At 42.2% G+C, this 26,098-nt stretch overlaps 1 protein-coding gene and 1 non-coding gene across 2 annotated transcripts in view; both read right to left on the reverse strand.

Moving 5' to 3' along the window:
- The window catches only part of tnca (tenascin Ca), a 62,963-nt gene that overhangs the window by 34,900 nt on the left and 1,965 nt on the right, over nt 1-26,098 (reverse strand). Inside the window, exon 4 of the mRNA XM_048258146.1 lies at nt 4,733-5,053. The gene's annotated coding sequence lies outside the window, so the exon portion shown is untranslated. The remainder of the gene's footprint in view (nt 1-4,732; nt 5,054-26,098) is intronic.
- LOC125305277 lies at nt 24,023-24,213 on the reverse strand. The gene has a single exon (XR_007195372.1). It is a non-coding gene; the product is annotated as a U2 spliceosomal RNA (small nuclear RNA).

A 26,098-nucleotide genomic window follows, 5' to 3' on the forward strand; every position in this document is an offset into this window, starting at 1 on the left:
TTAAATAGTATTGTGTCTGAAATAAAAAGGATTTTAAAACATTGGCATTAGGCATGGGAAACATTGAAAAAAGTATGCACCTTTTTTCAGGCAGAGACAGGGAGTCCTTTCATTTAAAGAAGTATCTTATGCTGTCATTTCTCATAAAATATATCACCCATTGTAGGGTTTTACTTCACTCCCGAGAAAAAAATATTGTACCTTCGAAAAACTTTCCCTTGCCTCACTGTAATGGTATTTGTATTATTTATAACTAAAATGATTTTTAATTTTGCTACGTTATGGAACTGACAGTAAGCAGTGAAATATTATGATGTGTCACAGACAGCAGCTGACGCTGGAACCAGTCCGCTGGAACAGAGTTCCTTCCAGCGTCATCTCTGCCATCGGGCCTGTTTGTGTTTAGCGCACGACACAGCGGTAGCCTTCCTAGCAGCGAGCAAGCAGCTTGCCTGGGCTTTCCTGAGTATGAAAAACAGCAGGGTCTCCCTCCAAGCCGGACTCCACTGACGGATCCCCATATCTGCTTGTTTGCTTGTTTCTGGGTTGCTGGAGTTTTGTTTTTTGTTTTTTTTTAAGATTCATTTTCCATAAACAACAAATCCTAGTCCATCCATTTTTTGTTTTTGTTTTGATTTGTTGTTTTTCCTTTCTCTCGTGGAGGAGAGCTGCAGAGGAGCCAGGAACCTGCTATCACTCCCACTAATGGGCCCCGTTACCTGAGTGGCTCGGAGGCTCATTTTATATCGCGCCGCTGGGACGCACACCCACACACATTTTCACACCTTCCACTGATGCTGCCACAACTCTCTGCACTGCGCTGGAACCAACACTAGAGTGGACAGACTCAAGTGGTTATACAATATTTAAATGTGACTTTTACTAGTCTCGGAGGCCATGAGGGTTTTTAGAGTTTATTTATTTTAAGCCACAAGTATGTGTTTCTGAGGGCTCGATTGTTAATATTTGTCTGTAATCATTTGGTAGTTGCTATAACTACAGTAACACACAGGAAAACAGATCCATTAAGGTTCTTGAAGATTCCTGGAATTACAATCTAGCACCTCGGAGAGAGATGCATAAGAGATGTTTCAGTTATGTACATGGCTATTTATGCATTTTTAATGGACCAATCAACATTGAAACAATGGACTAGGAGAGTTTTACCAGTTGTTCAAGTTCTTCTCAAATCCACAGAAAGAATTCTGGGGTGGACATGACAACATGGGCTCTACAATTTCCTTCCAAAGTTGCATGTCTGATAACATCCTTTTCTGAGGGTCCTAGGAGATATTTTTTTTCTCACCTTCCAGTGCATCCCATGCGATTTATCCCATTTCTCACGGGAAACCATTTCTCACCTCAAGAAAATGAGAAGCCCAGAAAAGGGAAAAAAAATAGAAATTGAGCCTGGAATTTGAGCACCCCACCAGACCATCTGCATCCCAGTCTCCTTCACACATGCTGTGCTCTGTCGTCTAGACGCTCAGAGGAGATTTACAAGCGCCAAGCCTCACTATCAAAGCCAGTACATGGTGACATTGATCCCAAATGTGTGCGCTGTAAGTCTGACACGCAGAAAAAACATCCAAGCACAGTCGGCCAGTGTAGCTCCATCATGTTATTCATTGCAGTAGGATAAATGTTGAAAACTACATTTCGCCAGTCGGTTGGCAGGGCATCGCTGAGCCATCGAGTGACCGATAAATCTGATAAAATGCCATGGAAACACAGGGTTTGGTTTGCCTGGTACAGGCGTCAAGCAGTGTTCCCAGTGAAGGGCACAACACAATGTGCGCAAGTACTGACCAAGTGAGGGATCGTTAAATTATGTGACCACAATTGCTGTTTTCGTCTTTTTTTCTTTAATAGAGTGCAACATTAGACTCTGGTCTTAATCCATTTTCCACAGTAAAAGTGAATGAACTCTCACACTACTCCCATCTCAGCACATGGAGACAGAGTACACCTTAAGAAGGGTCTACAGGACCAGAGTATACTAAGAATGTATCGTAACACCCCCAATTATCACCACTTTTGTTCAGAAATTCTAAAACAACGATGTTTTTTAACACTTCAAAATAACATTTACTAAATGAACCTTACATTTTTCAGTAGCCATAGTTGTGTAGATTTGAACAAAATCTGGTTTGGTTCTTAACGGAGCATTTACTGCCTGAAATATCCGATTTTGTTTACCACGCTTCGGAGTTATAGTGCTGGCCTGATGGGTCGCCCTATTTACACCGTTTGTGCGGCACATGGGCCGGTTAGACCGAGAATTCTCGTCGTGAAATTAAAATTCCACTGGAGCTCCAAGCGGTTGTGTACACGCAGCCTTACAACACTGTTTACAGCTCCTCGAGTCACGGTAAAATGTAATTTTTGGTACATAGCTAATTTAGATACACCTATGTTGTGCGTGGTTGCGTTTCTATAGGAGTCCGCTGTCTTGGTTTGTATAGAAATTGATATTAAGTGACACATACACGCAAGACGGTGGAAATACGGGACCGGTGGAAATAGGGGGAGTTACGATAGGCCATGAATTTATATGGACTTCAGTTCATTCATTCTCACCAGGTTGAGTATACCTTTTTGGACCTCAATCAATCACCATCAGATTAGGAGGTTCAACAATCCTACTAGTCTACAGTAATCACTCATAATCACTCCAAATGAGAGGGCTGTTTTCTCTTCAGCTTTGCCTGTGTATTCAGATAGCCCACAATTGAGGGGCTTACCTGGGGGGGGGGTAAGCCCCTCAATTTAGAATATCACATGGAGAGCCTCACATAGCACGGACACCATAAAACACACACACACACACACACACACACACACACACACACACACACATATACACAGGTAACTGCATGCACACACTCACACTGACCCAGAAACACTGTCCACTCCCATGCACACAGAATCTGGATAACCTGGCACAACACAAACTGACAGGTCTGTTACAACCTCAGAGGCTTATTTCTGCCCACTCATCAGATTAGTGAACAGTTGAGGGCTCCCTGTGCAGGTGTTGTTTGGGTTTCAGGCAATTCTCCACAAAAACAAAGCACAAAGTAGCATTTTAGGCAACTAGAGGTGGCCATAAAGTATGGACCAACGTGGACTCATATCCTGCTTCACTGGTTCCCACTGGAGAGAGACATCAGTGCCACTCAAAAAAAGATACCAGAGCTAGTTGCTAAATTTGACCCAAAGTAGTAAAGCTGAAGATCATGGGCTTTGACAGTCGTCACAGCGTGATCAAATTCCATTTCTGTTTGGACACAGACACACTAAATCACATTGATGAAAAGTGAAGAGATGACTTTCCATTCTCTCTGACATGACTTTCCATTCTCTCTGACATTGCACATTTGATCATCACATTCCCTTCGCTGGGGAAACTACATGTATGGGCCCGGCTCCCACTGTGTGGATCATAATGGAAAACTAATACCAAGTGGAAGTGTAATTGTGTGGGATTCCAAAACTGACCACATTCGCCAGGTGCCTGGGGAAATCATTCTTTCGCCAAAAACCACATGCAGGTCTTCTTTCACCTCAGACCAAAATGCACTCTCACTCACTCACTCATTCTGACTTACTCCGTGTCTCACACATATACAGGCTGGTGCATTGTGTTCATTCATACAGTAAGAATATTTGTTTAAGCACACGCCTGCACATACACACACACACACACACACACACAATTAAAGACACAGATTTACACACACACACACACACACAATGAAAGACACAGATTTACACACACACACACACACACACACACACACACACACACACAATGAAAGACACAGATTTACACACACACACACACACACACACACACACACACACACACACACACAGGTGCTCTTGTGCACGCAGACAGAACATTCACAGGCCCATTCCCACTTGCTGTGGATTTCAGGCCTTTTACACTGACCAGCTGCCTCTCACAAAAGTCCCGTTTTCTGCTGACTTATGGTCTGTTAGAGTGGGAATGAGTGACTCTCTTTCTCTTTTCTTCTCTCTCCCCCCTCCCCTCCCCTCCCCTCCCCTCCCCTCTCTCTGTGGGGGCAGACAATCCCTCCACATGCTCCCTCACTCGCTCATCATGTAGCAAACCCATTGGACCGCTCCTCACTTTCCATATTCACACACAATCTCTTTGTCTTTCTTTCTCTTTCTTTCTTTCTTTTTTTTCTTTTCTTTCTTTCTTTCTCTCTCTCTCTCCGTCTCTTTCTTTCTTTCTTTTTTCTTTCTCTCTCTCTCTCTCTCCGTCTCTTTCTTTCACTCACACCACACTTTCCCTTCTCCTTCCCTCAGACTGATGAGAGTAAATTAGGATTTTAGGTCAGGTCTGGAGGTACGTAATGAATGACTATACCAGATGTTCCCAGCTCATTAAACGAAAAGTGTGTCATTCAAGTTCAAGACATTGCATAATACAACGATACATCACAACTGAATGAATGAATAATGCAACAGTAATCTAATGAGAAAGTAGGAAAAGAATAGTGTCAGAAAGGTGAATAAGAATCCCACAAATTAGTATCCAAAGCTTAATTTGAAAATCTCACAGTACAGACATTGAAGATGATAAATAAAACCAGATTAGAGATATGTGATCATTATTTTACTCCAAGCAGCACTGGTAGGAGACACAAACTCACAGTCATCCACATGCATGCAAAAAGCAGGGCTGCTCTCCTGGGCTTACCTGTGGTGGAGTGCCAGCTGTCTCCACACAGGCGGTGGTGTCCGCGTACACTGAGGCAGCAGACCAGCACACCGACTCACTGAATGAACCCAGAGCCCCGGGCAGGCAGGTGAGGCGGAGAAAGGCACCGGTCTTCCAGGAGACGCTTGCTTCCAACCCCTCTGTGTTCCTATCCTTTCTCTCTCTCTCTCTCTCTCTCTCTCTCTCTCTCTCTCTTGCGTGCTGTCTCTTGCGCGCGTCTTCCCGCTTGCCCTGTCTCGGTTCCTTTTGACTCCACAGGTCCTGCTTGGCTCAGCTCACCTTAGACGCTCCTCTGCAGGACTTGACGTGAGGGAAGGAGGGAGAGAGAAAAAGAAAAAGAGAGGAGGGTTAAGAGTATTCCCCCCCTCCTTTTAATACGGGGAAAGCCTTTGGTCAGACACCCTGACGTTTTGAGACTGCCCTTATATAGCCCTGCTTGCTTTCTTCCTCTCTCATCATCTCTTTCTTTCTTCCTTTCTCTCTCTCTCCCCCCCTCTTCCTCCCTCCTCCTCCTTCTTCTTTCCCTTCCTCTGAAGCTCAGATGCTGTGTCTTGAAATGAGATGCCTGTGTTCCCGCTTGCGCTCGCAGTAGCGTGGTGTAGGAGCAGGAGAGTGGGAGAGAGGGAGAGAGAGAGAGAAAGGAAGAGAAGAGAGCTGGAGCGAGAAAGTGAGTGAGCGTTAGTGAGAATAGAAGAGAGAGTGAGAAAGAGAGGGAGAGAGAGAGGCAAGAGAAAGTAAGAAAGTCAGATGAGCACTGTAAAAATATATAAAGTAGCATGTAGGTGGAATTAAAAAAAGAAAGTGGATACTGTATACAGTTGCTAAAGGATAAAGTATACTATACTGTACTTTATACAAATAGAGGGGGAGGAGTGGAAGAGGAATTCAATAAAAAAGAGTGGCAGACAGTAAGAGCCGAAAGAGAGAGCAGTACAGCCTATCAGATGGAGTGACTGATAGACTCTGGCAGTCGGATTTGTGGCGTTATGAAAGTGACAAATGCAAGAGGACCATGAAACGTTCATTGCTTTCTCTTATTCATCCAAGTCCACTCTAAAGCCCAGATTATTTGTCTCTCGCTGGTTAGAGGCTGTCCAGTGCACAGTCTATCAAGGAGGAACACAAAACACTTTGTATATTTTTCCAGGCTCTGCTTTCCTGGCCTCCAGTCATTATGTTCCTGATGTCCAGCCTCTGGCTATCCATCACACCGTACCTCCTGACATCTCAAGCACATCCCCCAGGGAAACAGTGTAGGCCAGGGTCTACTCTGGTTGTCCTTCTCACCCTCTTTCTTTCCATCTCTCTCTCTCTCTGGCTTTCGCTTCAGCCCTTGAGGGAAACTGGTGCACTTTTATAACTTGTATATTTGAAAATGATCTGGCTCACCCTACAAACTATTTTCTTACAGAGGATGCACTCGGCCTGGGATTTCGATTTCTGGAGATTTTCACTGGTGTCCGTTCATATGCCTGCTTGGTTGACAAGCTCTTTGATCATGGAGACGTTCAAAGGCTACTTTCTATCCACATCCTTGGACTGTACTGAAATGAACCCAACTATTACCACTATTGGTAAATTTATATTCTAAATACGTTACATTACATTTGCAGTGCATTTGAAAAACACCACATAGCTTTGCTGGGTTTTTCGAGGGTCAGTACATTGTGTCTGGAGTAGCTCTCTGTTTGGAGTAATGTAAACTTCCCTGAACCCAGAACTCCTATGGTCAATCATCAGTATTCTCAAATGTTTGCCAGTTTGTTGATCTAAATGTCCCTGTTCAGACCCACTGTGTGTTTATGTTGAGAGCTTGTCTCACTCGGGCCACTAAAACCTGGACACATTTGGCTGTTTATGGCCAAATAGGTTCAAATACTGTATCAGTAAGACCTGAACTTTAAAAACAAAGCGCTCACAGAGGAATAATCTAATATGGCGTTTTTGTTTTTGCATTTGTTATGTGTGAGCAATACTGCTAAGATGTCAGGATGCTAACTACATGTGTTGAATTCTCACTTACAGCTGCTATGAAATGTCCATGAAAGAGTGACAGAGGACAACTGGATTATATCTACTGTCTACTTCTCAAGAGGAGGAACTAAACACTTGTTTGATGAACACGCAATCATACCGTTGATCTGCCACATAACAATATTTTAAGGTATCAAAACTGTGTCCATTAGCAAAAATCCACATAGCATCTTGAGACATTCTCTCATGTAACACCCAATATGTTCCAGATCAAATACATACTCCATCTCCATTAAAATCATATTCCATAACATTAGACACCTCCGTGCCACCGGCACATGAAAACCTACAAACACTGGAAATGGGTTGGGCCAGCATTAACACCAGATTCAGGTTTTCCACACTCATGCGCATTAACACATGGATGCATCTAACAGACGCTAAAAAAGACAGGACAGAACCTGTTGAAAAAGAATCCCTGGCAAATAAAAATGTCTGTAATCGGCATTAGTAAAGTCAAACGCTATGCCCTTCTCTCTCTCTCTCTCTCTCTCTGTCCATCTCTCTCTGTGAAAGTTCTCATGGAAAAAGGGAGAAGTATGGCAGTACAGTATGTGCATGAAATTATACAGCAGCAAATAGTGACAGGATCAGTGTAAAAAACGTTTAAAAGAGATAAAGGTGAAGACTATATAACCCTGGCATGAAAAAACAGAGAACACCGCGCTCTCGGTGGAGCAGTTCCCCCAAACCTCTATTAGTCAACCTTTTTTATTTTCCAACAAAACCACAGCCAGGTGACCCCAGCATTTCCGATATCTGTTTGGCAGTTTCCCTTCCTTGGCAGCTCCAAAATGCACGGCCTCGTCCGAGCTTCTGCACCCCGACCGACAACATCTCTGGACACACAAACAGATGTTGAGCCCTGGCAGCTTTGGATGATAACAGAAGGCTCCAAACAAGCACCGCCCGACTCCACCTGTTTGTAATCACCTTTCGTTGTTGGCCGGTCGCAATTAGGCAATTACAAACAATGTCGGTGTCTGATAAGCAGGCAGGGGGACAATGCATGAGGGATCCTGGCCAAAGCTCTCTGATTTCCAGGGGTTCCTGACCGCTTTGTGCTAATGTGCAATTACCCTTAGTGATTACTCATAGGCAGGGCAAGAAGAGCATAGATCTACCGCATTTTGGAACGCTTTCAAATGCTTAGTTTGTGGCATCATGTCTGTGCTTGGTCGGGTTTTTTTTTTTTCACCCACGTCCCTCCACAGTGATTAAACCTCAGGTGGTTACAAGTTTAATTCCACACATTTAACCTCATTAATCCATTAATCAAGTGAGGAAATTCACCAAAGCACAACTGTGCATTATACATCTGTGCATAATTTATGATCAATTTCCATAAATTACTTTAAACTCAGTGTGAGGAACCAATTCAAGTAATGTAATGCTTATTTCTCTATCGCACAATCAACTGTGGAAAACTGCTTTAAAGACTACAAAACAACACAACCTACCAATAACAAAACAAAGTAAGTAGAATTAAAGGTGCTGCTCTTAGAGCACCTTTACTGTAAATGTATTAAAGACAATAAACACATTTTACAAAAGCAGTACAGTGACAGGACAAGACACCACAACCACTGGTCGGCGTAAAAACTCAGTGTCAGGTAAAATTAACAATCTCACAGAGATGAATTGGGTCCAGTCGCCCAGACACGTGCCTCAGACATGAACCCCAAACTCACACAGACAGACACACTCCATCTGCCTCCTCATTGAAATTCACTGAGTCATCAGCACCTGGTCTGCTGTGGTTCAACCACTCAACCACAGTCTATCATACCGCTGCTGATGTTCGAACATCTGAATGGAAATTTGAACGGCCCATCACTGTGTAAGGTGTGGTCCGCTCCATAGGCCCAGCACCAAACCCTCCCTCGCCAGTGTGTGGGAAGTCAGAAAGTCCAGACAAGGCCAAGACCTCGCTTGAACTCTGGTGACGTCTCACGTGGAGCAGCATGTTTCCCTTCCTCATTATTGTAAAAACTAACACAGGCCGGGAGCCTTTTTCACATTACTATGAGGTGGAATGAAGGGGTTTTTTTTATGATAAAATATTCACATTCCATATATCTCTCAAGGCTGTGGTTTCAGCATCTTACAGAATGAATAAAGATCCTGGACACGTGATACCTTGTGTGTTTCTGCAGAACACAATAGGATTTGCCTGTCATGAATGCTGCAGCAATGGCCTCCACCAACTAATTAATTCTGAATAACCGGAGGGAAACGTGATAAAAACGAACAATCCCCCACAGCAGGGGACACAAAGGATAAATGTGACACCGGGCAGATGACTAACAATGCGTTTGTCTCAGCTGGCCACACATCGGTAGCAAGGTGGATTATACAGACATAAGGCTATTGCCCATTTCAGAGCCAAAACTTTAGGCTTTTGTTAGTAGGTAAGTATACAAATAAGAAACATTACAAATAAGACTACAACGCTCACTCATCAAAAATGCTACTTCCACAAAACGACTGTATTCAAAGAGAAACAAAAAAAAAAATCTAAGGTTTTTGTGTGAATAAGGATCATGATAGAAAATCAATGACAAATCCACCAAAGAGACCCCTCTGGCATTGCGACTGTATGAGGATGATCATGTAAAAGCCATCGGAACACTTTCAAAGCTTCCGAGCTCATCACTGAAGGGAGGTCTCCCAGCCCTGAAGGTGACAGGGTACATGCAAGCTTCCATAAACGTGGGGCTGCTTGCTCGACATAAAACCTCTTGAAGTTCCAACTACTCAGCTCATCAATGCAAAATTCTTCTAGAGATGTAATAACACGCGTAATCAGAGGGAGAAAAATGCATATTGTCCCAGTCTCTGTCCAATTCTTTACAGTAAATGAAAACAGTCCACTTCTTTGGCATAAATATTTATTTCATAATAGCTTTCTCGAGAACGACCTTGATGTGCATCAGAAGACCCCCCTGGCTCGCCCAGCACAATGAATCCACAGTCTCTGGGAAACCCCCAAGGGAGCGGCGGGTTCTGCAGACACGGGGGAGTTGATTTGGAGGCGAGGTGATGGAGAAGGCTCCACAGCCCTTTTACGCCGTGAAGACGGAGGCCCCACATGTGTTTTCAGCTCCATGGCGTGACCCCCCGGGAAGGTCGGCTGACCTGTTAACGCTTAACCACGGCAATGTATTTAGGTCACCACCAGGGATAACGCACACTCTGGGAGACAACTTGCACTACAACGGGACACACCAACCCCCATGCGGAGTTCATTTCTAACACAAATACGGATGCCCGTGGCGCCATATCGTGCATGCACGCCTCCCACGAGTCTTTTTCATTTTCATCTGGGTGTATGACCCGGTCTGACCACATAATTTCACCAGCTCCTCATGTAGCGCAGTGGTCACTTATCAGGGTGCTGAAGGTTGAACTGAGGAACGTAGTCTATACGTATCCTGACGTACTCTGTGCCGTAATCTGTCAAACAGATGTGTGCACGTGAGGAGAGGAGAGGAGAGGTCCGCACGAAAACATCCAAGTGCGCAAAAGGAGGAGGTTGTAAAATTATATACAGAGGCTCCTAAGGCTTCACAGGTGCCCCCTGCCCCTGCGTAATGGGTCAGTTTTGCTGCTGTAGATCCTGTTCTGCCCAACCGTTCACTTCTAAAACCAATACTGAAATGACGTCTGGTCTAACCCTGTCAAAATGAATCAGTAGGGAGACACAGGTTTGGTAGCCATGGCCAGTAATCTGCATTATGAAAATATGCTGCTATTTATGATGCTATTACCACAATACAGCGGGAGAAATAAAAAACATTTCAATAAGTATATTTCCAATGAGTTTATTCAAATTACATTTTCACCAGACATTAACTCAGGAAATCCACACATACAAAGACATCCAAACATTTAAGTCAATAAGTAAAGTTGTGAAATGACAGGAAAAAAAAATAAGCTAGGAAAAAGCAGTACATCATTGCTAGGAAATGCAAGCAATTAGTAGTTAGAAAGTAATTATACCTCCTATCTGTGCAAATTAATATCAGCTGGGTTAATACATCGTTGATCGTTGTATCAGCGATTTCAGGCCCAAAAAAGGCCCAAACATAAATGATCACATCCATCTAATATTTCTTAACGATCTGCTAGCTGTCTGCCCCATAAGCAGGCCGTCAAAAAAATTTGTCTCTGTAGGCAGCCTAGGCTCTGACATCTGTACACAAAAACAATTGCTACCAACAAGGGTTGGCAACCCACTCAAAGGCAAAATAAAGTGTTTCAACCAATAACCGACCAGATGCGCATTTAGAAGAGTTTTAATTGCACGGGAGGGAGGGGGGAGGAGTAGCGAGCTAGCTCTCTGTTTTGTTTGAACATCAACAGAAGTGACGTATATCCGCTATCGCTGATACAACCTTTAATCCAATTGAACATTTGGGGAAGGAACTAAAGATCAGGATTCACAAGAGGGCCTGCTGGAATCTTCAAGATGTTATCTGTTTAGAAGAATGTAATGCTGCGACTGATTACAGTAGTTTCTTCATACAGAAAAATGTCTTGAAATTTGTCATTAAAATTTCACTGATTTTCACTGACTGAAATTTCAGTTGTCGTGTTCAATACGTTTTTTCCTGTGTCATTCCACTTTATTACACATAACTTTATTTATGGACTTTAATGTTTGGATTTCTTTATACAGTATGTGTGGATTTCCTTCCTTAATACGAATGTCTGGTTAACATTTCATGTGAATAGCCTCATTGGAAATATAGCTGCAAGCAGCAATGAGGGGGCCAAGCAGATAGGCCGGAGTAACCATGCCAACGAAATGCTGTTAGCTCAATGCTGCAATCAGACGTATGGCCATAAGCTGTCAAAGCAAGTTTCACGTCTAGCACGTCAAAAGTTACAAGGCAAAATGCATGTTTGCTAATTGCAGTGACCCTAGAGGTCAAAGGTCACAAAATTTCTTCGGCATTCACCTGATGGGGTCATGAGTCCATGTACCAAGTTTGGTTTTGATACATGCAACGATTGCTGAGATATGAGCTCACTTCCTGTTTGGCGGCTTCACCACAAATTTCGATTGGATGTGACGGGCGAACGCTTCTATCAATTGTTACAGAAATAAATGAAGTGACGAGGCATGGTCTGAAGATGGTCTGTGCCAATTTTGGTGAAGATCAGATGAAATTTGTGACCCAGCGAAATTGTTGGTGTTTTGATCAAATCAAATATGGTGGCCGAATAAATTATATTGATGTGACAAGTTGCCCTCAGTTGACCTAAGGACCTTTCACAGTATTACCAGACACCACTAGTACAATTTAATTCTAAGCACAGCAGCAGCTACAGGCCAAAAGGCATGTTTGTGAATTACAGCGCCCCCTAGAGGTCAAAGGTCACCAAATTTATTGAGGGTCCTCCTGATGGGGTCATGAGTCAATGTACCAAGTTTGGTTTTGATACATGCAAGGGTTGCTGAGATATGAGCTCACTTCCTGTTTGGCGGCTTCACGCAAATTTTGATTGGCTTTTTACAGGCTTAACGGTAATACCTCCGAAGACAAAAAGTGATAACTTTTGTGAGGCTTGGTCTGAAGATGATCTGTGTCAAATTTGGTGGGAATCAGAGAAAGTATGTGACCCCTGATACATTTTAAGTGTTTTTGATGAAATCCAAAATGGCGGAAAATCCATCATGACGGAAAATGATGTCATAGGGTGCGTTGAACTCGGCTTGGTCCAAGGATTCCAACAATACCTGACTTTTGAAAATCGGACCAACAGGCCAAAAGTTACATGCATGAACGCACGTCCAACTTTGGCCTGTTGGGTTCGAGACAGGCCAAGGGTTCCTAGAGGGTTCGAGTTGCCGACATGAAACTTGGTGACATGAATCATGGGACCGTCCCCAATCAGTGTGCCAAATTTCCCAACTTTTTACCATACGGTTCTATGGGCTGCCATAGACTCCCATTGCATATAATAATAATAATAGGAAAACGTAGAAACACAATGAGGTCCTCACAGCTTTCCTGCTTGGCCCCCAAAAAGGGGTAAACAAAGGAACTCATGATTCACAACATTTGGACACATCTCTGGCGGTGTGCGAGCCAGCCACAGACACAAACAATCACATGTGTCTAAAACTACGGCCAGTGGAACCCTAAACACAGATGTAAATCCCAGTGTGAGTAAAGCACACAACCATCAGGGGCCAACATTACTGGGGGCAATAAAACTAAATATTTATTTTGATTGCCTCAGTCATAAACACTGGATGTATGTGTTTTACTGTGTAAAACTATGGAACACCTTTTTAAATAGTTAACACAAAGACGAATATCCAAACTCTAATGTCTACTCCAATGATGTGTACAGTTGTGCTATATATTTATATTTTTTTGCTCATTTGACAGTAATTTGGCTGTTTTTCACATCACTCCAGGAATCAAGGCCGTAGCTGGGGGAGGGTGGGGGGTATATGTACAAATTCATGAACACATGGGGTGATATGTTTCTTTTATTTTCTTTTCAGCAATAATGTCTAACAATACTGCTTTTCCCATTTCATATGCCATTCTATCTCATGCCATTGAGGGTTACAATCATAATCATATGAACATAAATCATTGGTATAACACATTTGCATAAACATTTGCATATCTGGCCTGCTTTGTTGGCATGTGTTTGTGGCTAGTAGTTAAGCTTAAAAAGAGTGAATGATCAAATACAGGAGTACAGGAGGCGGAGCGGAGAGAGAGGGCAGTGCGTAATTTCGTAATTATGATTATCTGGACATCTGCTTTTTTCATGGTATTTTATGGTTCCATGGTATTCTAAGACTTTCACATGCAGAGAGGATTTTTGTGTTTTCCCTATATTTCTTCACTTAACTGAGCCATCTCACATCTGCATTCCTTTTCCCTATCAGTAATTCCATGTACAGTCACGTGACAAAGTTAGCACACCCATGCTAAAGTTGACTAAAAAGAGGAATAAGCAAATCCTCTTTTGGAAATTGATCTTAATGCCTTAAGGATACCAATTTTCTTTGTGAATAAATAAATAAATGTTCTTCCTTAAAATACAGGGGGTATACGTAAGCACACCCAAATGTTAAATTCCCATAGAGACAGGCAGATTTTTATTTTTAAAGGCCAGTTATTTCATGGATCCAGGATACATCCTGATAAGGTTCCCTTGGCCTTTGGAATTAAAATAGCTGCTTTGATTTGCATTGAGAGATGATCTTATGGAAAGTACCCCATGCCAATCTCTAGGTATGGTGAAGGGTATGTTATGATGTGGGGCTATTTTAATTCCAAAGGAGAGATTGGCATGGGGTACTTTCCATAAGCTATTAGGCTAACTGAAATAAAACCATGCCAATTTCTAGGTATGGTGAAGAGTATATGATGATGTGGGGCTATTTTAATTCCAACATGTCCCCCTCCAAGTTATGATTATGAAGTAAGGAGACCTGTTGAAAGACAAGTCAGTCAAGCTGATGCAGCTATAAAACGTGGGAAATGTGGCGCGGAGAAGCAAGTGTCTGTCCTGTTTCGCTCACTTGTAATAACTATCCCTGATAATGATGATTGCAAGTCTGTCCATGTGTTACACTTTAAGGACACATTTTCCAAGTCAAAACCCTCAAGTTCATGAGATGACAACATAACTGACCTAATGAAATACTGATGAGAAGTCATTTAAAGCAGCAAATCATATGTCAAATGATCATGGTTGTGTGTCAGCTTAATGTGCGAGTGAGACGAGATATGAAAATAATTTCAAGAGTGCGGAGTCAGTCCTGATGGCAGCCTAATCTATGAGGTCACAGTTCTTTCCTCGGAATCCTCCAAATGTTATTCTACAGATGCTGAGCAGAACAGGCGGAGCATAAACATGAACAAATATGGGATTAATGCCACTGTCCTTCTGTTTTGCTAAGTCCACAGTGCCTGCCAATTTAGCGCTCGTTCTGCTGAGTAGATTGGGTCGCTTTCCAGTTTCTGTGATGCAATGCTTTGAAGCCGTGTTACCTTTTGTGTGTGTGTGTGTGTGTGTGTATGTGTGTGTGTGAGTGTGTGTTTGTTTGTGTGTGTGTGTGTGTGTGTGTGTGTGTGTGTGTGTGTGTGTGTTCCAAGTCAAGACCAGGACCACCAGATTGTCACATGGCAACTGTTTACATACTATAGGCCAGCCCAGCATGACAGATGGCTTGCGGTTTTGCAATAAGCTGCCTGAGATGACATGTTTTTTGGTGTCATTAAAACGTGTTTTACAGCATGTGCTAACTTGTGACTGAGTATACCTGTTGTCACGACCATCAAACAATCCTTCCAGTAACCTGTTTATGATTAACAATTATGCCACAGCACGAGGAGGTCTATATTACAACCATGTGCTGCAATCAGCGTGATGATCACATAGGCTATTTCTGTCATTATCACTAATACGGATGCAGTTGTTATTACGATGTTCCTGTTTTGTTTGCCTTGTGGCTCTGAGCTCACTGTAGGGGAGAAATTACTTTTCCACAAACTCCTCCAGATGTCTTTGCAGATCTGTGAGGCCATGGAACTATTTCCTGCACATTATGACCTTTCTCCTGGTCTTGGACTTCCAGGGAATATCACGTCTGAAAGGCATTATAGTATTGTGTCAATTGCTTAAATGATCATACACATGTGTGTTTGAGTGTGAGCACATTCATGTATGTGTGTGTGTGTGTGTGTGTGTGTGTGTGTGTGTGTGTGTGTGTGTGTGTGTGTGTGTGTGTGTGTGTGTGTGTGTTTACAGTACATGTCTGTGTGGGTTAAGAAGCCCTTTTCTTTTCCAAAACTGAATTAGACCACTAGCATTGCTTTTGTATGATTTATTTGCATATAATCTCGGAGACAATAAACAATTATTGATCTTAGTCAACTTTAGCGGTCTACACTTTGAAGATTGTCCACATTTGGTCCACATCTTATTAAAGCCAAATGCTACTGCTGTGCAGTCCTAATAAATTATTCTGCTAGCACCAGCAGCCAAAAACCTGATGTAATCTCCCAAACCATAGCCTTTGCATCAAGTCAGGTGAGTAATGGACACAACAAGATAAAGTACTCTGCATCACCAGACTACTCCAGAGTCTATTTATGGAATTAGCTCTAAAGTAAGGCTAGGGTCAAAGGTCAAAGCCATGTGGCTAAGCTGAGCTTTCACAAAGGTAAGAGCTCTTCCAGCTATGATACTTGAGATAATTGCAGTTCTTCCAGCAAAAAAAAGGATAAAAAGGTGGAAAGGTTAAAGGTCAAGTAGCCTGTCAAAGAAGCCAAGCAGGAGACTTTTGATCTCACTCATTTTGGGTCACCTGTCAGTGTTTGCAGGGTAGGGGCTGAGGTCATGGGCGCTCTGCTGGAATTGTACTCCCCTTTAAAGTGTACATCTGCTTCTGGGGCCGTATTCACAAAGAAATTTAAAACATCTCGATTGCCAAGTGTGCTCTGGAAATTCACAATTTCGTCGCCATTTAAAAAAAAAAAAAAAAACATAGTCCAGTCCATACAACTTCATTTCAATTTCAAAAGAAATACTGGACTATGTTTTTTTTTTTTTTTTAAACGGCGGCGAAATTGTGAATTTCCAGAGCACACTTGGCAATCGACTCCTACGGACTTTCCCTAAAGATGGCAGCAAAGATGGCAACATTTCCGGAAAGGTACTGGCTTGATGAAATTCATTCTGGACTCTCTATCCGACCACATAAAGACCTCGGGATACTTCGGTTTGGCTTTAGGGACCCTCTACTCACTACCACGTAAGTGTAATGTTGTTTGGAAATGTAGAAGAGGTATAAAAATAGCGTTTTGTAGCATGGCTGAAATAATATGCCCTTCTCACTTCCACGCTAACGAAGCTTTGACTAAAACGGTAACATCGAACTTTCTCAAAACACATCCGAATGACATGATTTGGATGTCAACTCAACGTATGTACTCCCAATCATCCGTAAATCAATCTAAAGTGCATTTTACTCCGGATAATTCCTTTAAGGCTAAAAGTAGCTCCTAAGTGGCAAATTTAGGAGCAACTCCTAAAAATAATGGGCGTGTCACTCCTAACTTTAGGACTCCTAATTCTTTTCACTAAATGTAATTCACAAAGCATTTTAGACTTAAAAGTAGCACCTAAGTCTGGGACAGCTTAAAAGAAGTCGAGAGGACTCCTAACTCACTAAGACCTATTCACAAACCGCTTTTTGTGGCATTTCACGCTTGCGATGTTTTGAAATCATTATATGCGGCTACAGGAGCTTCAATGTGAGGGAACAATTTAGCATTGTAGGTATAAAAGGGATGCAATAACGCAACCAACAACAACCAAAACTAGCCTACTCATTGTCAACATGTAGGCCTAAATTAAATGTAACCTTTCATTGTGAATCAAATTAAAATGTTCTCCTCTTTGCAAATGTAGGCATATGGTGACAGATTAATTTAATATTGTTGCAAAGATACTGCATCAATCCGTATGTTTCATTAGGCTACTAGGCTATTTGTTTTGCCTTACTCTTTATTCATTTAGGCTAGGCCTTTTTATTCAGTTGTTTATCATCTTTCGTCCTTGTGTAGCGCATGCATTCTCAGACCTGTCACCTGTCACTCATCATCGTAAGGGAGGTGTTTGGAATCATTCCCGCGTCACAATCATCAGCCAATCAAGGTGGTCACTTCAGTCAAGCTCGTGTATGAGTAATGATGTCATCCATAGCAACGAAGACTCACTCTTAGTTTAGGAGTTGTCATTTTCCCTTACTAAGAGTAGGTCTGAAAGGCTTTGTGAATAACTTTTAAGAGAAAACTCCTAGCTAAAATCTTTTAGTGCGATTTAGGAGTACTCCTAGTGGTAAGATAAAAGGCTTTGTGAATACGGCCCCTGATAGGCATGCATTTAGAAAATCTAACAACAGAATTACAGGTATTATAGTTGACGATTGAGATGATAGGGAGTATAATGGGGCTCCAGAGAAACCAGCACAGGCCAGTTGAGGCACCTAACAGTCTTCATTCTCATCGATTGGAATTCAATGGCTATCAATAATGCAAGGCTGTCTCTCCACAAGTGGATAACCGTGAAACCACATTAAGTCCATAATTAATTGCAGCTCTTACTGGATTACAAATTCTTATGACAAAGACAATAACATGTCCAAGGGCTTAGGTGCAAGACGAGATTTTTGCAGTAACAGTCATTCATACAGCAATTATTTTTGTCATGGCTTCATTATAAGTGGTCATCAATTATATTCTCATATTAACCTATTGTCAAAATGACTATTAGTCTAATGCTGCAATATCACCTAAACAGGAGTTTCCAAAAAGAACAGGAAAATATTCTAGAACCTGTGCTACATAGTACCTATAGTTATGTGTTATAAGGTCAAGTAAACATTCATGTTTGCTTACCCCTTTTGACATATTTTGTTCTTTTCACAAACATCACCTGTTCAAAACACACGATTAATATGAGTGAGCATTTTCTGATTATGACTAACATCTGATGAACAGACCTCCAGAAGACCCTTAGAACTTTTGAGTTTGAGCTGCACTGATGATGAAACATGGTCACAACTCTTTCTAGACTAATATGCCACAATTGATAAAATCCCTTAAATAAATCTGGGTCATGAGCATGTGTTCCTTTTGCCCTGCCACAATTTATGGGCAGAAAATTAATATTCCCGCGTTTTCTCCAGCTGCTCTATGACAGTAAATCCTTCAGGAGCATCTGGATGACGAGGGCCAGGGACCGTCCCCCTTCAACACCCTCACTCGCTGTGTGGGAATGGGACGTCCAGATCAGACGAAAGTGTATCCTGTTTGGCTCTGTGCTGGCTTCCCCTGCTGAGTTTTCCTACTTTACATCTAATTTCATAAAGGCTTTGGAAAAAATCAAAACAACAAATTGAATATGGGCCGTGTTAGAGGGCACCATTAAAAGTGTTTCAGCCTCAGTTAAGCATATTTCCTAAATGACAAGTGTTTTCGTTCGCACCTTTGCACATTCTGATGGCGAGAGTGACTCCGACATGCTCAGAGGTGGCAACTCAGTGGGCAGACAGTTACCAAATCAAATAGGCCGCTAATTAAAATCGGAACATTAAATCCGCTCCCCGTGGCAACGTTTAATTACAGACCAAAAGGAACAAAAATGTGCTTTGTGATGGGGCGTTTTTTTCTCACCGCTCTGTTAGGCACAGAGAATGTTTAAACAGCTGTGTGCATCACTGTTCTACAAATGTGATGCAAAGAAGAGAGGAAAGCACATTTGTCCTGTAGTACGACGACTTGCAGCTGAAGTGCTTTGACAACTATTTGTTGAACTACAGTAGTTGTCAAGTGGCTTAAATGTCTTGGGGAGGTAGTTAAACCAGGCAGTCCCTAATCAAGGAAAAAAAGCCATTTTGTACAAGTCAAGTGAAGAGGGCAATCTGAGTGAAATCGTTTTCTCTTTTACATATATCCAAATTGCTTAAAGCAACATTGTCTCATGTTGATAAGGCTGTCACTATTAAAAGGAGCTAGACAATCTGCTAAGAGCTTAATTGGCGATGTCAGATCCTCATAAATATTGATGGAGCCGACACACTGGCGAGCTACATTTTGACAGAGCGAAAACACATTTATGTCATGAATGTCTACCTCAATAAATTACAACTGCATATAGAGGTGACATTTCCAAGAAGGCTTATTTCACTTTGCACCCAATCCGTAACATTGCTCTATAGCAACCGCAGTAAAAACAAATAGCTCAGACGCACCCTGTACCACTTCCATGGGGGATAAGGAGGTGTCAGTGGAAGAAATAAGTCAGGCCTCCGGACACAATGCTCCAGCCATCTCCAGTGTGACAGTGTTTCCACTAAGATGTCCTAGTGAAAGCCCCTTGACGAACTGCTCAGAACAGCTGGAGGTCATTGTCATAGTTGTTATCTGGTGGATTTCCTGTCTTTAACATTCGGCATGTTTGCATCCAAAAGAATACTTGGTGAAAAAATGCGGGATAGGTCAAGATTAGTTTAGCAGCTTTCTGGTTTTGTATTCTGGAGCTTTTATCACAACATATTCAATGATATAGATCCAGAAAAAATGCATAGGGAGTATTTTAGGATGTCAACACTTAACTTACATTATAAAATATATATTTTGAAATGTTTGAAATCAGGGAATCAGCAGGATGCCACTGAAATATAAGAACAGTGAGTCCTAATATCAAATTTGGAACTAATGTTATAAGTCTTGCATATTGTCATTTCAACCAAATATGTCAAGCTCAATAAAATAACTACACTCTCACTCGTCCTGTTGAATAAGTCCAACTGTGCTCAATTTCCAGATGTCTTCCTCCTATCAAAATGTAAAATGTTTTATATGATCAATGATAAAACCTAATTATTTTGTCACCATTCTCTAAAGCATGGGGAAAATCAGGACTTAAAAGCAGTATCCATGGCAAAAAAACCCATGCCAGTTAGCTGAGTTTAGTGTTTGCCAGCCTTCTCCAGGAGGTCAGAGCAGGTCTCTTTTTTTCTTTGACCAGCACTCTAGCGTTTTCCCACCCTGGGCATGTCAAGGCCAGTGTGAGTCTGAGGCTGCTGGAGCAGGCTGCCTGGCTTGGACGGCCCACTAACATCCCAGCACCACTTCCATACGCACATCTGCTAAAACGCTGCGGCCTTGGGCCTGAGTGTGCGGAAAATCGGGGCTACGCCCTGCGCTGTATTTTACCATACTGCTCTCCGCAGGAGTGCACAGTCCCGGGTCAGCATTAAATATCCTTATGAGCACAACAGTTAAAGACCCTCATGTGATGTTGTTTCACTTCCTGAGGATGTATCACTGCCGTATGGATATCAGTGCTGTGTATGTACTGCATGCTCAGATTCAGGGCCCCGTTTCACTACTGCTATAATGCAAAGGAGCTTGGTATGATAAAAATGTTGTTTTGCTCTTTCTGAGTAATCTACAATAAAACAAATAGTAACAGTGAACAGAAGGGAAACGACGCAACAAAATGTCTCTGGACTCATTCATAGTAGCACCTGGATTGTAATTCGCCAAAAAAAAACATCTCCATGATCCGCTGATATTTTAAACAGTATAATTTTCTAGTGTGGAAAAAATGTAAACATGCTTCTCAAACATCCTACAATACACTGAAATCCATCTTGGTAAGATCAACACAGGCTGACATTTTCTGAAGGCAGGCAACAGGTCCATCCTCAAATGACACAATGGCCTGTCTTCGCCTCTACATGTACATCAGCTTTAATAGTTCACATCCTGAGGTTTACAGAGCTCCCAGCTACTCCACATGACGAACTATCTGCCTGACCTTTGGTTTGAAATCCAGCATGAGACACACCAGTCGTCCTGAGGCCATCTCAGAGACGCAGGAAGTGCGCCAGAGGCAGTGAGTCTGAGCAGCTATCTCAATGTATCATCTTGTTACATTCAAACAGAGCCAGTAGTAAAAAAAAAGTCTGGCCAGGCTTGACAATTCATTAAAGTTGTACACCTAGATGAGTCACTGGACCGAACGTCACCCTGAGCGACATCCTGCCAGGAAAGCTCCTGCCACTGGCCACCACCAGTATGGACAATTCATTATCCACGGTGTGCCACACGTGGCATGGATGGATCATTATTTGTGGTCGACGCGGCGTTTCAGTCATCTTAGTTTGTTACACTCTGACAAGAAGCCGCTGGCTATGTCTAAATTATGTCTGATGTGTCACGGATGACAACGCCTCTCAGTCTCAGATGAAACCGGCAGCAATGCTGATGAAACCAAAGAAATCTGCTAATGTGGGCATGCCTGCCCACAAAGGTTTTCATTTTTGCAAAATTACAAGGGGAAATAATATGATGCCTGAATTAATCGGCTGAAAAAAATTATCTGGAAATAAGTGCCCAAAGAAAAAAAGAGATTATTGGCTAAGATGGCATCAGTGACAATCCATCTTATATTACGGTCCACACTGAAACACTGGAGCTTGTAGAAACGTGTGTGTTTAAAACCAACTGTCCTTGTTTACCAAAACTATTTTGTTCATAGCCAGACAGTGCCATCATCGACATACTGTTGCATGGATCAGGCCTAGAGGGAGATGTGCTCTTTTGAAGTGAAATATTTATGAGAGAATAATTTTGTTGTGATCAAAAAGCACAAAGTTTCTCTGTCTCATAAATTACAAAATATCTGCCTTTTCCTTGCATCATTTATCCATTTGTGGTACCCCACAGGGTTGCGTTGGTGGACATTTTCAGCTGCTACTACTACAAATAACTGTAAATTGCAGAAAATATTTTATTTGAATCCAAAACAATACTGTTCCCAGATAAGAATCCAGGGGCAACCTTCTTCACAACACTTGATCACAACTATGAACAATTGATCATTTAACTGCTTTTGAAGTATTTCTATAACGTTTTTTTTCTGTTTTGCACCACAAACTTCTTCCGTTGGAAAATGTAATGGTATTTCTAACGTATTTCTAAAATACATAACAACACAACTGGAGTCTGAGTCTTTGAACTGGCAACAGAGGTCGTAATTTGTCCGCCGCTCACGGCCCTCGAACCCGCCACCTCGACACACACCGGCATGGGAGTCGAACGCTCTAACCACCGAGCTAAAAGTCCATGCTTCCAACTCAGCGGTTAGAAGCGGTCTTGGCTGTGAGGATTTACACAGGCAACTAGCACGCTAGCTCAGTTCAACTCCGTTACAGCTGCACCTCACACTCAATTAGCTACCATCAGTCTGAACTGTAATGAGTGATCCGAGGCCAGCTCTTTGTTTTGATGATGGAGGAGGCAGGCTCCTTCATGAAAGAGGTTGGGGAAAACTAACAGTCTGTCCCGGATCACAGGTCACAGCTGTCTACAGTCTAAACAGCATCAGCCTGATAACAATGACAATGGGCTCTAATTCCTAAAGCTACTGGAGTTACGTTTCCAGGGACTGATGTTATGAAACGATAAGTACGCCTGTCATATTATCTGCTTTATCTTAGATCACTAATAATGATCTCAGTAGTGAATACTGCTTCAATATGAAAACTAAAATCAGCGGTGCTGTGCATGCTATCAGGGGAAAAAAAATATGATTAGAATGAGTCCAACACTTTTTCCATGATCTCGTAATAAACCGTACAAAGTGTTGTTGAGTCTTTAAATACTTAGCAAATGAGGTGACTGTCAGATTTGGCTGAGTTTTCAGAATAGTAAAATATGTGTGTCTGATTGGTGCTTCCTCTCTCTAGCATGTGTCTAAACACCGCTGGCAGCTTGAGGTGTCTTGGTGCTTTTTATCATTAAAAAAAATCATTCCGCCATGCAAACCGTTTAGACTGAATCCATTTACACCAACGTGCAGCAGACGTCCTGCTGGGGAACGAGACAAAAAGAAAGCACACAAAATGCCTATTTCTTGCTGACTTCCTGCTCCAAACCATGCTGCTTTTTATAGAAGAGAAGCTTCACTGATGCCTATCCAACCATGATGTCAGCCATTCTGCGTGTTTGGCCCTGTCTGTCTGCATCTGGGAATGCTTGCTGACAAAGACTGGAAACATGAATGCTGTCTCTGTCCCTACTGCAGCATTAACCCTTTATGTTGAACAGGGAGGTAACACTTAAAGGAGAATTCCGGCGATTCTTCACATAGATCTGTTTTTCGAGGTCATCGAGTACTGTCGGTACTGAAAAAAATTAAAGAAATCGGTTCTAGTTCATGTTCATGCCCCCAGAGTGTAGCACTGTAGCTGCCTGGTAGCTCTAGCTGTTGGATGGAGAAAATCGAGCTAGGTAGAACCGATTGTTTTTGAGGGTTTTTTTGTACCGACAGTACTCGGTGACCTTGAGAAACAGAGATCTGTGTGAAAAATCGCTGGAATTCTCCTTTAACATTTGTTCTTCACTCTCATCTGTATGTGCATGTATAAGTATAAGTATATATACTCTTTTGATCCCGTGAGGGAAATTTGGTCTCTGCATTTATCCCAATCCGTGAATTAGTGAAACACACACAGCACACAGTGTACACACAGTGAGGTGAAGCACACACTAATCCCAGCGCAGTGAGCTGCCTGCATCAACAGCAGCGCTCGGGGAGCAGTGAGGGGTTAGGTGCCTTGCTCAACCCTCCGGTTACAGGTCCGAAGTGCTAACCAGTAGGCCACGGCTGCCCCCAGGGATGTGCACCGTTCCTGGAGTCACTGCAATACCGGGTCGATGCGTGGAGCGGACGGAGCAAGCCCCTCTTCCGTCTCCCTGTTCCAAAAATCAGATTAATATATGGTCCTCGGGTAGAGGACGTATCAGATATTAAACTGATAAGAACAGATACTACACTTGATCTTAGCCAAAAGGCCGAGAAGCGATGTGTGCTCAGGTCCAGCTCAAGTCATTTAGCTTAACGTCTATCCTTTGACCTCGGACACTCAAACTGTCTTTCACCTTTCACCTCTATCATGGAGGCAACTTTGATCCCCTCAATCTTTGTGGAGGCCATTTTACTGACAATTGCAAAGGACAGCTACAGGAAATATCACCTTGTATTGTAGTCCAATGGGGATGGCAGTTATTCCAATAAGACATTGTCCAGGCCAGTGGCATCTGTTATGTATTTTTATTTACATGAGGTGTAACTGAAAGTGCTTTTTCAGACTAATAATAATGGGAGAATGAGAGAATTTCACATTGTGCCTACTTTGGCACATGTTGGCTACAGTACATCACTACATCTTGGCAGAGGCAAAACCCACTCACCTAAACATGTCTTAAAACTCTCTCATTCCCATAAAGTCCTGAGCCAACTTGTTCACAGATGTGTCCAGAAATGTCATATTTCTCTTTCACCACATCATAATAAAGTTTTTGAATGACGCAGAGTTGAATTGCAGCCAGAAGATTAAAAATGTATTATTTCAGGAATGTAGAGTAGAAATAATGACATAAATTCTGAGAACAGGATGAGCTTTACAACCTGGTCCTCTGAAGGAAACTGTCTCAGGTAATGTTTTAAGCTGATAGCATTAGGCTACATAAAAAGCTGGGGTACAAGAGAGTCATTGTATCCTGGAAAATGTCCAGTCACCTGGAACCACTCCCACTTCTTGGACCGTTCCCTCACGTCACCCACCACGTCCAGAGACAGTCGTAGCAACAGGGGCCAAAAAGAATGTCTGGGGTCGCTAAGGTTGTGGTTGCCATGCAGGTTTAATGGATCTTTTGGATCCTCTTAGCAGGATGGCATTCTGCCCATGACTTTGTGGAAGGGCTGAATATCTTACATTATTTTATTATGTTGACACAGACACATACAATTAAGCCAGAAGCCATTCTTGAGATTTGGTTTATGTGTTGTGTATAAAAACGGAAACAAAGTAATTGACATGTATTACTTAGAGTTATTTGCAGAGGACAACAGGCTAAACAAGATTTCTTTGTAAGAACTTCAATTGCCAAGGCAGCTTTCCTCTTCCCCACTGTGTTTAGTCTGTTACTCATACTGTCCAAAATCATTATTGATTTCGAAAGTCCTCCACAACACCACTCCAATATCAAACACAACGTGCAAACTGCCATACAGAGATAGCCTAGGTCATGATTATGTTTGCATGATCAATCTGCATCTGATTCATAGTTCAACTTCATGTTTCATGTAGTTTAATTGTAAAGTTCTAGATGTTTGGTGTTAGGCTTTAACATTTTGATCTGAAACTGTTTGAACAAAAACAAAAAACTCTTTGCCAACCGAATTTGCACAAAAGGAAACAATCAAGTCACTGCAGGTTACAGTAGGTGGGAAATATTTGCTGACAAACACACGTGGCACGTCTAATAAAACAGAACTCTATCCAAAACCAGCCAAAACAAAGTTGGTGTTTCTATAGCAACAGCTCCATCCTCAACTGAACTGTGCTCCTGTGGGCTGATGAACATTGCTGAGCATCTTACTCACAGTTTATTCTGCAGGCATGCCTCATAACGAGGGATGGAGTAAATGCGTCGGCGTGGTAATTCTGGAAAGTTCTCTAATCTCAAAGCCCCAGCACCCAGAAGTAGAGATACATTTTTGGATTTTTCTCTTTTGTACTGTATTGCAGGCATGTGTTTGCACTAATTTGGTACACTGTCAAAGGACCATGAGGGATACATTTATCATGTAAATGGTATGGCATTGATGAATGGTCATGAATTAAATACATGAAACTTTTCAACATTTTCCTACAGTGCTAGACGTATTATGTTCTAATTTCATTTA

The sequence above is a fragment of the Alosa alosa genome, chromosome 12 (assembly GCF_017589495.1).
Source record: "Alosa alosa isolate M-15738 ecotype Scorff River chromosome 12, AALO_Geno_1.1, whole genome shotgun sequence".
Classification (NCBI taxonomy): Eukaryota; Metazoa; Chordata; class Actinopteri; order Clupeiformes; family Clupeidae; genus Alosa; species Alosa alosa.